At 47.5% G+C, this 12,620-nt stretch overlaps 1 long non-coding RNA gene across 1 annotated transcript in view, besides 7 other annotated features; it reads left to right on the forward strand.

The window, feature by feature from the left end:
* Nucleotides 1-12,620, forward strand: part of Sox2ot (SOX2 overlapping transcript (non-protein coding)) — a 117,613-nt gene that overhangs the window by 92,309 nt on the left and 12,684 nt on the right. The window contains exon 4 of the long non-coding RNA NR_015580.2: nucleotides 489-595. This is a non-coding gene — a long non-coding RNA (SOX2 overlapping transcript (non-protein coding)). The remainder of the gene's footprint in view (nucleotides 1-488; nucleotides 596-12,620) is intronic.
* Nucleotides 1,026-1,407: an enhancer, noted in NCBI's record as "+3641 to +4023". NCBI's record gives its function as "enhancer in neural stem cells in ventricular region of the telencephalon" and the evidence as "EXISTENCE:transgenic organism evidence [ECO:0001131][PMID:15121842, PMID:16547000]".
* Nucleotides 1,312-1,330: a protein binding site, noted in NCBI's record as "ATTA-4 site". NCBI's record gives the evidence for it as "EXISTENCE:protein binding evidence [ECO:0000024][PMID:22495934]".
* Nucleotides 1,312-1,330: a protein binding site, noted in NCBI's record as "ATTA-4 site". NCBI's record gives its function as "prevents binding of POU class 3 homeobox 2 to negatively regulate enhancer activity" and the evidence as "EXISTENCE:protein binding evidence [ECO:0000024][PMID:22495934]".
* Nucleotides 1,315-1,395: an enhancer, noted in NCBI's record as "+3931 to +4011". NCBI's record gives the evidence for it as "EXISTENCE:reporter gene assay evidence [ECO:0000049][PMID:12136102]".
* Nucleotides 1,336-1,395: a protein binding site, noted in NCBI's record as "SRR2 probe". NCBI's record gives the evidence for it as "EXISTENCE:protein binding evidence [ECO:0000024][PMID:12136102]".
* Nucleotides 1,336-1,395: a protein binding site, noted in NCBI's record as "SRR2 probe". NCBI's record gives its function as "promotes enhancer activity" and the evidence as "EXISTENCE:protein binding evidence [ECO:0000024][PMID:12136102]".
* Nucleotides 1,336-1,395: a protein binding site, noted in NCBI's record as "SRR2 probe". NCBI's record gives its function as "promotes enhancer activity" and the evidence as "EXISTENCE:protein binding evidence [ECO:0000024][PMID:12136102]".

Below are 12,620 nucleotides of genomic sequence, written 5' to 3' on the forward strand. Positions count from 1 at the left end.
CTGAGCAGCGTGAATAAGCGCGATGTGGGCTTAAGCTCGCTTTAGCACTTGTTGCCAGAACGAGTCAATTCTGAAAATTTTCGTGTAGCTTAGCAGATGAGATACTGCGCCAAATCAGAACCAGGTTGGCTGGGTTGGTTTTCATTTTCTTCACAACACAATGGCCCTTTGAAATGTGGTTTATAGGGGAAAATGATGCTTCTTGTATCGGAATAATTACAAAGTAGACGCGCCGAGCGTTCTGCGGGGTAGGTGGTTGGGTGACTCCTAGCTCTGTCTGCTATTGTGTGAGGAAACAAGTGGTTTTCTGTCTTTGTTTCCTGACTTCATAAACTTTGTCCTCTACGTTTTCCTGTTTGGGGTGAGGGAAAAGAGAAGAGCGGCTTGCAAAATTCCCTTAATTATCATGGACTTTTTATTTATTTATTCCCCCCCCCTTTCTCCCCCACCCCCCCCCCCACTCCGGATTCCACTTCTTAATTTGGCAGCGCGGGTCCAAGCCTGTAGTCCCAAATCGGAAAATCTCTGCAGCTGGTACACGCAAAAGAGAAGCCAGGCAACAGACATATTACAGAAGAAAGCTCTCAACTCCGAGGTAGATATTTCGCATTGTGCGCTCTCATCACATTTGGACATGATTGTGCTTTTGATCTGTTAACTGTTTTACTACAGTAGTAGAGAGAGGGGGAGGAGAGAGGGTGGGGAAAGGAGATTGGATTTGCTGTTTTCTTTTGCTCCAGGAAAAGTAAGAGGCTGGCGACGTCCTCGGTTGGAGCGGAAAAGTTGGGGGAACCGCCGTGGTCTTTAAGTTCAACCAGCGGCTCTAGCGTAGCCGAGGAAGTCGCTGGCCCGCTTTGCTTTTTTTTTTTTTTTTTTTTTTTTTTTTTTTTTTTTTTTTAATTGGCTCCTGGTTTCGGTCATCTTCTATCCAAAGGCACCAAGAACCAGAAATGGGGCGTCCTTGTGAGTTCTGCATTGCTTCTTATTTCTAGAGCGTCCACTAGCTGCATCTCTGCAGAAGTTAGGATCCCGGGGCGCTTTCTGCCCTTCAGCCGAGTACCGGCCGCCGCCAGTTCTCTCAGCCTCTAGGCCTGTGTCGCCTCTTTTGCAAGAAAGTAATTTCTTTCTTAAAGAGCTACTAATAATGTTCTTTGGAGGATTATGAAGGTCCTGTTTTCTGTGTTTATATTTCTTCTCGGTCTTTTCATTTCAGGTGTAGAGTTGGTTGTTTGATTCTTTATTTTCGTTTTTAGGGTAAGGTACTGGGAAGGGACATTTATTCAGTTCCCAGTCCAAGCTAGGCAGGTTCCCCTCTAATTAATGCAGAGACTCTAAAAGAATTTCCCGGGCTCGGGCAGCCATTGTGATGCATATAGGATTATTCACGTGGTAATGAGCACAGTCGACAGTTCTTGCTCACACATAGGAATAAAAGAAACTTTGAATAAAGACCCAAATGACGGGCGTGGGGGGAGAGGGGAGGATATTCCCGGAACTCCAGCCAATGGACAGTATAAAATGTATATGTTTGAAAATTAATATATCTTAGGGGTATATATAAAATTTACAATAATTGACCCGACTCAGCCTCTCAACTTAAAGGAACAAGGAAGGGGCTTGGCATATCTGACCCAAATCAAACACTTTGGGGAGACGCTCAGGTTCAAATATTTTGCAATACAGAAGAGAACTTTTGATAGTTGAACTCATTTTAAGTTATTATCACTGCAAAAAAAGGAGAAGCCCCATTCTTGCTCTTATCCCACCATATCTCCAAACCAAATAATTTAAAAGAAGAGGCCAAACTATTTTGTTTGCAAATATAGATGCTTTGATAAACTGCAGCGCTACCCATTTCATTAGGTAAAACATTCTCAAGATGTGCAATTGCATAACTAGGCCAGAATTAATAAGCAAATAATTTTAAGAATAATTTCATTTTTTTAAGAAAAGAGATAAAGTCATGATTCTACCCAGAGAGGACTTGCTGATGTCGCTGCCTGTGACTTCTTTCCGAGGAATTTTATTCTGGTCAGTGAGGCCTTCATTTTCAGTCAAGAGGGGAATTTAAGTGTTGCTTTGACTTTATACACAGACTAGAAATCTGTAACAGGACGAGCATATAACCAGTTCTTACTACATCTTTTCTTCCATACCCACCCCCTCCATATCTTAAAGAGTGTTAAAATATTTTGCTGAGCGGGAGTAGATTAACAAGGTTCCTTTGCCAATGCCGGGAAGCTGGTATCACAGACCATCCCAGGGGAAAATGGCTCACATTAACCACTAAATGAATATTTGACAAGGGCTCATTCGGAGGTATTATTACTATAAATGTGTCCCTACTGGACTTTTCAAGGTCAAAGAGCAATGCTTCAATTAATTATTTAGACTGCTAGTAGATTTGGATGTAATAGCTGTACTTATTTCTGGAAAGCGACACATTCTTGCAGTGGGGAAACCTCCCGAGACTCTCCATCAGCAGCATCTCAAATGGAAAGGTGTGTGAAGCCCTGGCATGCCCAAACTGACTTTTTTTTTTTTTTTCTTTCACGAAATGTTTTCCAAAGCCAAGGGAGAGAAATACCCTTTCCCCCCTTCCCTATTTCAGCAACTATTTTTAGTTTAAAAGGAAAAACAATATAATTTATGTTCGTTTCATCATCATGTCTAGCAAGATCTTCTAGAGTTTGTGATGTTGGGGAGGCTGGGTGGTATTTCATATAACCTCTGCCTTGTCTAAATAGCAAAGTCGGAGGATTTCACAGCCCCTTCTTGTCAGGCTTTGAACACAGGTAGAGTACAGTATCCTGTTAGACAATAAAAGCAAAGGTTTGAAATGGAAGGCACCGGGCTTAGAGTACTGAGTTCTAGTAATGGCAGAGTAAATTGGGGTGCAAGGTGGTCCCCCCTTCTCCTATTGGTCTGAAGGCTGTAAGGGAGGGCACATTCCTGCCATGTCGCCAGTTCCTCCATGACCCTAGGTAAAATGGTAATCGAATGATTTTGAGAGTAAGATTCCTTCACAATAATATAAATTGAATGAATAAGAGATAAGCTGGGGGGTAGTAATTACAGCCCAATTCATTCAGCTTTGCAGAACTTTTGTTGTAGGCGCTCCATTGACTGGGTTTGAGCTGCCAGCTTTCTCACATTAAAAAGGAGCTGATCAGTGCCTGGGGGGAGGGGGCGGGGGGGGGGCAAGGACAACTGCTAAACTGCATGGCTCTGGGGTCTTCATTTAGAACCATTAGAAGAGTGAAATTAAATCGTGCCTTTGTGTGCGCGAGGTTTACACTTTTCAACTGCTCACAGTTTATAGCTAACTGCTCTGAAATTGAGGTCTGACTGTGGCCTGGTCACCTGCTAGTTGGCATCTCTTATCGGTCTGTCAGTCTGTCTGTCTACCTATCTTGGGATTGGAAGCACTTTTCTCTCTTCAAACTCCCCCACCCCAATTCCTTGTTTTTGAAAGTTTTGAAAAATAGGCACTCATATTTTTCTTCCTGGAGTTTTTCTTTTGGCTGCAACTGTTTTAGCCAAGACTGGAGCTCACAATCCCCCCCCATACCCCCACCCTACTATTACTTCAAAATAATTTGCATCTCTGTGGGGGGTTTTTTGCTTTGTTTTTGTTTGTTTTCGGCTGCTTCTCGCTCTTGGAGCTAAGACTTCTTTTCAGGCTCCACCTGGGCCTGGGGTTGGGGCTTGACTTCATATTCTACACTTTCTTTTTTGACCTGACTTGAAAGATGTCTGACTGCCTCTCCCTAGGGACTCTATCTAGGAGATGGATCCCTGGAAGAAGGGAGACACTCCGGCTTCTACTGTGAGAGTCTGGATAATATCCAAAGGCACACAGCCTCTGGAAACTTAAAATAAAAAGCTCAACAGCGCTTTCCAAAGACAGGGAAAAGGCTCAAACTGCAAGATTAGGTCGACGTCTTTCATAATTATTTTCTATTAAAAACTTTCCCGGAAATGTGTTCGTGACACCAGCCGGGAGCCTCTTCTTTTCTAGGGATACTGGCCAGCTCTAGTATTGTTATTCTCCGCAAGGATATTTTCCTTCTGTGGCCTTTAGAAAATAATGGACGACTCGACTTTCTTGTTTTGACTAACGAAACCTCTCTTGGAGAGACTGGAGTACGCAGGTAAGCAGGGATTTCTCTAGTCAGAGCACTCTTTCTGTGTGCGGTCCCGGATAGATTGTATTTTATACTTTGGTAGAACGGGAATAGTGCTAACTTCCTGGGCGCTGCTGTCAGTTCCTCTCCAAAAGCAAGCGGTAATCTTTGTCATTTGAGGGATGCAGAGATTTATTTGCTGCTTCTGGGCCAGCGTTCGGACTAGAGGCAGTGTTTCTAGTTGGCAGGCAAGTCAGGTGATTCAAACCTCGGAGGGGCCATTAGTTTTATGACCCCATCTGCTTGTCTATAGCGAGTCAAGTGGACACGGATGTATAAAGATTTCGGCGCTTTGAACCACTTTTGCTTCTCCAGGCCCAGGTTCGGCAGGGCTGAGTTGAGAGCTCTCCAGCCTCCTGCAGGCTCCCTGAAGGGAAGGGACTGCAGGGCCAAAGCCTGGAGACTGGCAAGGTACCGACTGGAGTCGGCAGCTAACCTGGACTGGCTAGGACCTGACGTCACTGCGGCCAGGCCCCCATCCCCCGAGACTCCCAAAAAAGCTGCAGAGGGGTTCCCAGTGTCTCTGCCCTCCCCGCAACCCTGCACCAAAAGAAACTTGCCCGAGTTTCTGGTACTGTGTAGCTGTTACAGAGTCCTTCTGACTTAGGTTACAGAGTCCCCTGCCTCCTGCTCGGGAGCCTGAACCCTCTATATGTTGACCTCCTGGCCTCAGAGATGGCTGCTATAGGCTTAATACCCTCAAGATCGGAAGTTGTTGGCCTGGGTGTTGTCTTCTTGACATCTTACCCTAGTCCTTTGCCTGTGGCCAAGCCATACTGGGCTCTTCTCACCCAAGATTTGAGCCAGAGAGGACTGGTAAAAATGTGGGAGGCTTTGAGAGATTATTTTGGTAGGGGGGTGGGGCAGGAGGGAGGTCGAGATGAACCAGCCCTTCACTTCCTAAGATGTGTAAGAGATAGCTGTATAAGACCACCTCCACACACCCCTCTACATCTACTGGCTTGATTGGAGCCTGAGATTAACCCTCTGTCTAACAGAAGGTGAGAGACAGGGAACCAGTGCCAAGGCAGTCTCAAAGCTGTATACAAAGGTCCTGGCCCTTGTTAGGGTGCTAAGCAGTGATGTTAGTCTTGGGGGTCACTCATCTTGCCTCTTTATCACCCCCCTTCTGACTTAGGGTTAGCCTGGGAAGTTACTTTGAGACTCTGCCATCTGTGTGTGTCTTCCTGAAAGGAAGAATATTGGCGCTTGAGACGAGTTGCCCCACCTCCAAAGGGCAATAAAATGCTGATGGTATTAGAAGGAGCAGTGACTTGTCCCCTAGCACTCTTTACCACTGGTGGCCAGACCAGAATGGGGAGATGCCCCTACCCCCAACTTGGGATGTCAGGGTCTGCAGCTACTCTGCGAGGCCTATACAGGAAAGGAAACACCAGAGAGTTCCTGGCCAAAACAGTAAAGTTGATTTCCATCATACTAGCAGGCCCAGTTTTGGAGGACCCTGACCACCCCAACATTCAAATGGCTGATCTCTTATAAGTAATCCCAGATAAGCTCACACATGGCCTGCATACCTCTACAGCAGGACTCTTTTCCTTGATGTGTGCTTTCAGAGTTGAGTGACCTGCTAGCTAGAGTTTATGCTAGGATCAGAATGAGTTGGTCAGCTGTATTTTGTTTTGTCTTCAGGCTCTTATCAAATTAGGCCAGAGGCCTTTCTAGACCGTGGCTTCTCTGTTTTCAGCCTTCCTGAGTCCCAGCAACAGCTTCGGACTTCTAAAGTCTTCTGGCTCTGATGTCACGGAGGTTTTGACAGTTGCTTCTGGCTTACCACTGGCATACCATTTCCACGTTCTCCATACCTTCCACTCTTGGGGGTTTACACAGCTTTTAGCCAGAGCCCCATTAGACCCATCTCAAAATAAGAGCAATAACATATTTGAGTCAGACACTGACTATAGACATTCCACGAGTGAGTTAAAGGTGAAAACCATTTGGTAGCTGGAGTGTGTCTAAGAGGGACAGAGCCACTCACTGGTGGACAGACATCCTTTGGTGTTCCTAGAAGTGCATTGACCAGGATTTCTTTTCAACCCTTAAATCCGTTCCATTTTTTGGATTCCCTTCTATGGCGAATGGTCTGAAACCGAACTTTATATTCTGATATGGCCCCAGAATCTCACAAAATAATGACTAGACAGAAATCAGCCACCGTTCCAATCTGGGCTATTGCGTAAGGTTACAGTCCAGTCGTGGCGAAGCAAGCTTGTCTCTCAAGGTCCCCTTTCTGCTTGTTTCCCTCCACTCCTCTACTCCAGGGAAGGTGCCTTAAAATCTCCTGGGAGTGTGTTTACTTCAACTTCTGGTAAACTAGGCTAACACTCTGTCGCCAGCTTTCCAAACACCCTCTCGGTAGCTTTGTGAAATCAGTGCAAATCATTTCAGAATTCAAGATGGCAAAATAAAGCTGAGCATATGGAGGTAAGGCTTGGCTGTCAGGAAATGGATTTAAATGTTTAGCTCACACCTACCTCAGGCCCCAGGACTTCCTCTTTCCTCCTCAGCAGCTTGCTCCTGGAATTTGGGTACCCTACCTCTCTTAGCAAGCTGGCTCCCCAGCATAAATTATGAGTATGTATCAAGTGGGCCCTTCTGCTAAGATTAATCAGGGCCTATTCTCTCTTGCATGTTTCCACTTTGATCCCTATAGAAAGTTCTCCTTACCCTGTAAGCAATGTCATTCTACAAACTTACTATTTCCATATAAACTATGGAGGTAGGTTTCGATAGAAAACAAAAAAACAAAAACAAAACAACAAAAAAAAAACAAAACAACAAAAAAAAAGCAGGTAATCCTCCCACCCCCCACCCAGCCCCAGGAAGCTTTCCAAGTTAAGGACACAAAATATTTCATGGTTAGTTGTGTGAGCTTCTAAATTAGCTGCATATAAAGTATTTTAAGATTTTTTTTTTTTTTTTTGGCTGTCACTGGCTGGCAATACTCATTTTGTGTGTGTGTGTTGGTTTGAAAAGCAGGAAGAAATGTAATGAATTGAGTGCTGTCAGAGATGTCTTCTGTTTGAACAATCTGCGACGGGCTGAATGGCAGGGACTCCCTCATCCACTGCAGGTGCAGTAGAGCTGGGGAAGGGGGAGGGGGCCCTCTGTTCAGTCAAAAAGCAGCATTTCCCACAATAGACCACACACTGGTGGCCAGCGTGACATCGGCTCACACTCACATACTTTCCCCCATCCACAGTTCTGAACCGACAAAGTGGCCATACAGTAGGCTTGCATAGGTTCCTTTAATGAACATTTTGTGGTTCCTATGGCCAGCATTGAAATCCATGAGCCCTGGGAGGAACAAATAGACTTTTAATCGTGAGTTCCCAACTCAAATCTATTGCTGTAGATATTAAAAGTAAGCGGATCTCTCTGCTCTCACCCAATATCAATGCTCGAGAGGCCCAGATGTGCTAGGATCTGAGAACTCTAAGTTAAAAGTTTTTCTGAGACTACTTAGGATCCAAGCCTGGGTCTTGCAAGTCCTGTGAGATCAAACAGGAAAGGAGAGAAGGCATGAATTTCGTGTATTTGTTTAAATGTAAAAGGACCTCTAGTATTTTATTATGCGGCATGAGAGGGCTAATCCTACAAATGAAGGCACCTTAATCTTGCTGAGCACAGTCCTGTCCCCTTTTGAATTGGTTTTACTGGGGAGAGGGGTGGGGAGGAAGAGAAGGGGGTCAGGAAAGGCGGCAACTGTTTTAAAACTCTGGACAGAAATGCGACCACCCTTTAGCTGCCCTTGCTGGCAACCAGCAGACGTTAGAAGAGTTTTCCTCTCACACTGGTGTGAGCTCAGGCCCGGGTGCAGCAAGTTTTAAATGGAATTATTTAAGTGTGAGAGGCTACTGGGAACTTGGCAGTCAGGCCCTTCTTTAAACACCCTGCCCTCCCCCCACGCTTTGGCCAGGTTTTAGTTTTGGGTCTGAAGATTTAGGGAAAGGCAAGATACTTCCCTCAGCACCACCCTAGCCTGTGATAAGAGGGTGACACCAAGGTGGTCCAACTAATAGACGGTTCCCGTTTGTGCTGAGGAAAATTACTCAGTGTTTACACACAGTTAAAACAAGCCAAGAAAAGCATCAACTTTCCAACACCCCTCCTCAATAAACCCTGTTTATGATTCCCTTAAACACTTCTGTGGGACTAAGAAGGACACCCTTGCTCTCCTCTGGGTAAGAGGAGAAGCCGGAGTGCGCTGGGTGGTTCTGAAAGGCATTGATAGGAAAGACCAAATTCTATAAAATCCCGAATCACAGGAAAAGATGTCTGAGAGTGAGACAAAGCTCACTTGCTTGGGGCCTTACGGCGGGTATGCCTATGGCGCCTACTTAAAGTCTAGGCCTAGAAGAAGTGTTCCGATTCCCCCATCTACAGAGCCTGCAGCTTAGGCGCTAACGTATCTTCCGGCCGGTACACACCCACAATTAATCTTTCTTATTAAAGCCTCCATTCGGTACCCAAGGGGCAACTCAAACCTATTTAGATTTCCTTGGTTGGCTGCACAGATTTAAGTGGGCAAAGAGTTATAAACCTAATAACAGAGGGCGCGCGCGAGAGGGATTTGAGTAGAGAAGACGCAGGATTCACGGAGGTGGGGGGGGGGGGGAGGTGGAAGGATGCTGTGGGCCTTGCCCACGTCTGGAGTCTGCCTCGGGTTGCAGCTGGAGCTGTAGGGAAGGCAGTGAGCCTCCCGCGCGCGCGCCACGCGCAGCATTCTCGAGTGCACCTGCATCCCAGCCCCTTTGCTCAGCCCGCAGGTACTCAAGGCGCCTCTTCCTTCCCAAAGAGGCGCAATCCTCAAAGCATCCCCAACATGGGAACTTGCAGAGAACTAGGAAAGGTTTGCACTGTTTGGGATTAATTGAGAATAATTAACACTGGACACGGTTAATCACCACTTCGCAGCTCTCTTCCCTCCTTTCGGGCCTGTGGTGTCGGCCTCTTTTGCTCCGGCTGACGATGCGGGTGGGTTTGCTGGTGAAAGTGAAGACGTCGCAGTAGCTGTCACCCAGTTCTGCTGTACTTTAAAGCGCTCGCATATTGTTTGATTACTAATTCGAGTTAATATGATCTTTATGGCAACATAACAGTGGATAATTGGCCTTTTTTCTCAACAACAATGTAAATCACAATCGCTTTATTATTTAATAACGTCAAACGCTTCGTTGGATTGGCCCCGACCGAGAAGACCTTTTCTTTCTAGACAGTATTATGGGGGAAGGACAATGAAGATCTAATTGTGGAGGTTTCATAAGTTGGCTCCGGTAAATGAACAGCTTCGATATGGAAGTCCCAGCAGATGTGGGCACCGCTAGCTGTAGAAACTCCACCCCACCCCTCTACCCACCATCCAAACACACTGTTGGAGGCTTTCTGGGGTGGCTGTGGTCCACGGAGCCTAGCAACCACCTGAAGTTCCCAGTAGCAATTAGAGCTTGTATCAGGCTCTTTACATTGGGGATTTATCATTAAGGCATCCAGTCAGCTCACCAAATTAACACGACTTGCAAATAGCCACAACCCTTTGGGCGCCCTTACGGTGAATTTGGCTGTGGGACAGGGAGAGCAGGGGTCTGCGTTTTGTTTTGCTTTGTTTTGGTTGGTTGGTTGGTTTGGTCTTATTTTGTTCTGGTGTGATTTTAAAAAAAAAAAAAAAAAAAAACGGAATTAGTATTGCAGGGTCTTGGAATATACTTGTCTCAGACAGTTTGGCAAGGGACTTGAGCCATTATTTCTCAAATGCCTGGGAAAAGCTGAGAGTACCCAGAGACCCTCTCACAAGAAAGACCACTCATGGAAGGAAGGTGTCCCCGCTGCTAGAAAGATAGCCTCATCACCCTTGTCCCCAAAGGCCCAGTTCTAAAGGCATCCACCGCTGCTTCTGCTGTGGTCACAAGACCGCGGACGCTAGGGTCTTCTGAGTGGCAAGTCCCAGCCTTTGGAATTCGGGTCAGAGGAGAGAGACTCGCAGCCTGTGGAGGTTTTGTTTTTGTGTGTGCCCGCCTCTCCATTTTAGTCAACTAATACTGCCTGTCGGGGAAAAGGAACAATTCGCTCCCACCCACCCCTCCGCGCCTTTCTAAGATAAACAGGAGGTGCGAAACGCTTCTGAGCACACGCGCCCCGGGGCCCTCCTCCCACTCTGTGCGCCAACCGAGCATCTGTCCCCGCGTCCCCGAACCAGACCTGGGTGACAACTGCCGGTATTTCAAAACCGTCCCACTGACCGTCAACCATATTTACAATCCCCCACCCCCCAAATCGAGTCACTTCTCTGCCCACTCTCTCCTTTTCTGAGAACTTAAAAGAAGTGGAAAACGTTGAGGAATTGAGAGTGGACTTTCAAAAACGAATCTTTGCCCACCGAAACACGCACTCGCACTTTTTAAAAAGTAGTATTTCAGCACAAGGAGGACATTTGGAAACTTTCTCTTAACAGGAGTCGGGCACATTGCTATTCTTGTGTGTTGGTCGTCTGGCCTCCCCACCCGCGGCGGACAATACCCGCATTGAGACGCGGTGGCCTGCGGGCAGCGGGAAGCTTGGGACTGCGCAGCCTCCTCCAAGGGGCCCGCAGCTACGGGAGCACTAGGATGGGAGCCGGGGCGGGGAGGTCGGTCGCCGGAAGGACAGCCATTAGAAGTATCATTTTTGCCTAAAGCCTTATACTACGCCTCGCTTTGAGGACTTAGATACAGGGTTGTATAAAGACTTAGAGAGTAGGAAGACCGACTCAACTGAGGACGAGTTTCGCATTTTGTTTCATTTTAATTGTCACCCCACCCCCCCGCACGCACGATTTTATTTAGACACTGAATTTTGCACCCCAGGCGGTCCAACCCCACAGACTTCACTCCTAGGCACCTCGTCTTTTGTTAATATCTCAACCTCGGGCTCTGACGCTAAGCAGGCTTCCGCCTTGGTGCCAATTTTTGTCTCACCCGAGCCCTGGTACACTGCAATCTCGCGCTGGGAGTACGGCACCGCAGAGGGCGGGGGGAGCCCAGGTCAGAGACTCGGGAACATTCTTTTCTAAGCTCGATTGTTTTCTCCCTCAGAGCACACCAGCACCCAGGGCCTTTGCAGAAGAACCTCGAGGTCAGCAGAGGCCCTCGGAAGGGCGCCACAGTGGCTGAAGCTGGCGTCTTAGGGTTTAAAACGTGCACCCCGCCGAGTGTTGGGACCACGTGCTGCGCCTTCGAAAGGTGACGGCGGCCCCGCTGCAGTCCCGGGCGGCGGGAGATGGCGCAGGGAACGCCGCAGCCCCCGGTGGCGGCAGGGGCGGGTGCTGTGTGGCAGAACTGGCCTCGGCGCTGAGTGCAGAGAATTATCTGGAGCGTGCTTGATCTGGGGCTGCGTAGTCAGCGTAGTCAGCTTCTGCTTTATTTGTTTGTTTGTAATCTCATATTTAGCAAGCCAGGACGGTGGCAGCGAGGGAGAAAGGAAGGGATGGAGGAGGGGGCTTCGCGCTAACCACACCCCTTCCTAATGAGTTAATTTCCATATTTGCGTCTCCCGCTTCTAGCGCCCTCTCTTTCCGGGCGCCTCCGTGCAGTTGCGTCTTGCGCAGCTCAGACACTCTCCACTTAGGAATGAAACAAAAAAGCCCCGGGTAAGAGCAGAAAATTGGTCTATTGATAACATTCGCTCCGAGTGTTGATCTTGGCATTGCGGGCAGCCGGTTAGTCTCCACCCCACTCCCCAAATGGGTCACACAGGGATTGCAGAGGGCTTGCGGACTTACTAGCTGACTGCAGACAGACGTTGACGTCCCTCCCGCCTCCAACTGTCCGACCCTCGCATCGTCTTTTCTCACAACTTCACATTTTTTTGTCCCTCAGGGTAAAAACAGTGGAAACCTAGCCAACGCAGAAAAGGAGGGGAAATAATCTCAAACAAATGAATCAAAAGCGAAAGTTTCAAACTAGAGTCGGACTGGGGCAGGGGCGGGGGGAGATAAAGTTTTGTACTAGAAAAGGAGTGCTGGTCGAAGCTGGAAACAGGCTCTAGGGTGGACACCTGTGGGAATAGATTAAGGAAAGCTACGAACTGGTATTGCCATCCAACAAAAAGTTGTGGCAAAGACAGTGAAAGGAGTTTTGGAGACACAGGAACTCAAAGGCAAGCCACGAATCAGGACTTCTATCTCGGTTGTCTCTGCTTGGATGAAGGCTCTGTTCAAAAAAGTCCATGCAAGAAACAGACCTTCCCAGTTGCTCACCGCCCCTGTCCCTCCCCACCTTGGTGGCTTCAACTCCTCTCTGGCTGCAGTGTCTAAACAGCTCTCTGGTCAAAATAAACTGTCCCAAGAAACTTTCCAAACTGGGGAGCAACTTAGGCAGTTAGGCAGGGAGCTTTAATCAAGATTTGTAGCTCTGCGAGGGGCAGCGACAGCAAACATCC

Source organism: Mus musculus, chromosome 3 (assembly GCF_000001635.26).
Source record: "Mus musculus strain C57BL/6J chromosome 3, GRCm38.p6 C57BL/6J".
Classification (NCBI taxonomy): Eukaryota; Metazoa; Chordata; class Mammalia; order Rodentia; family Muridae; genus Mus; species Mus musculus.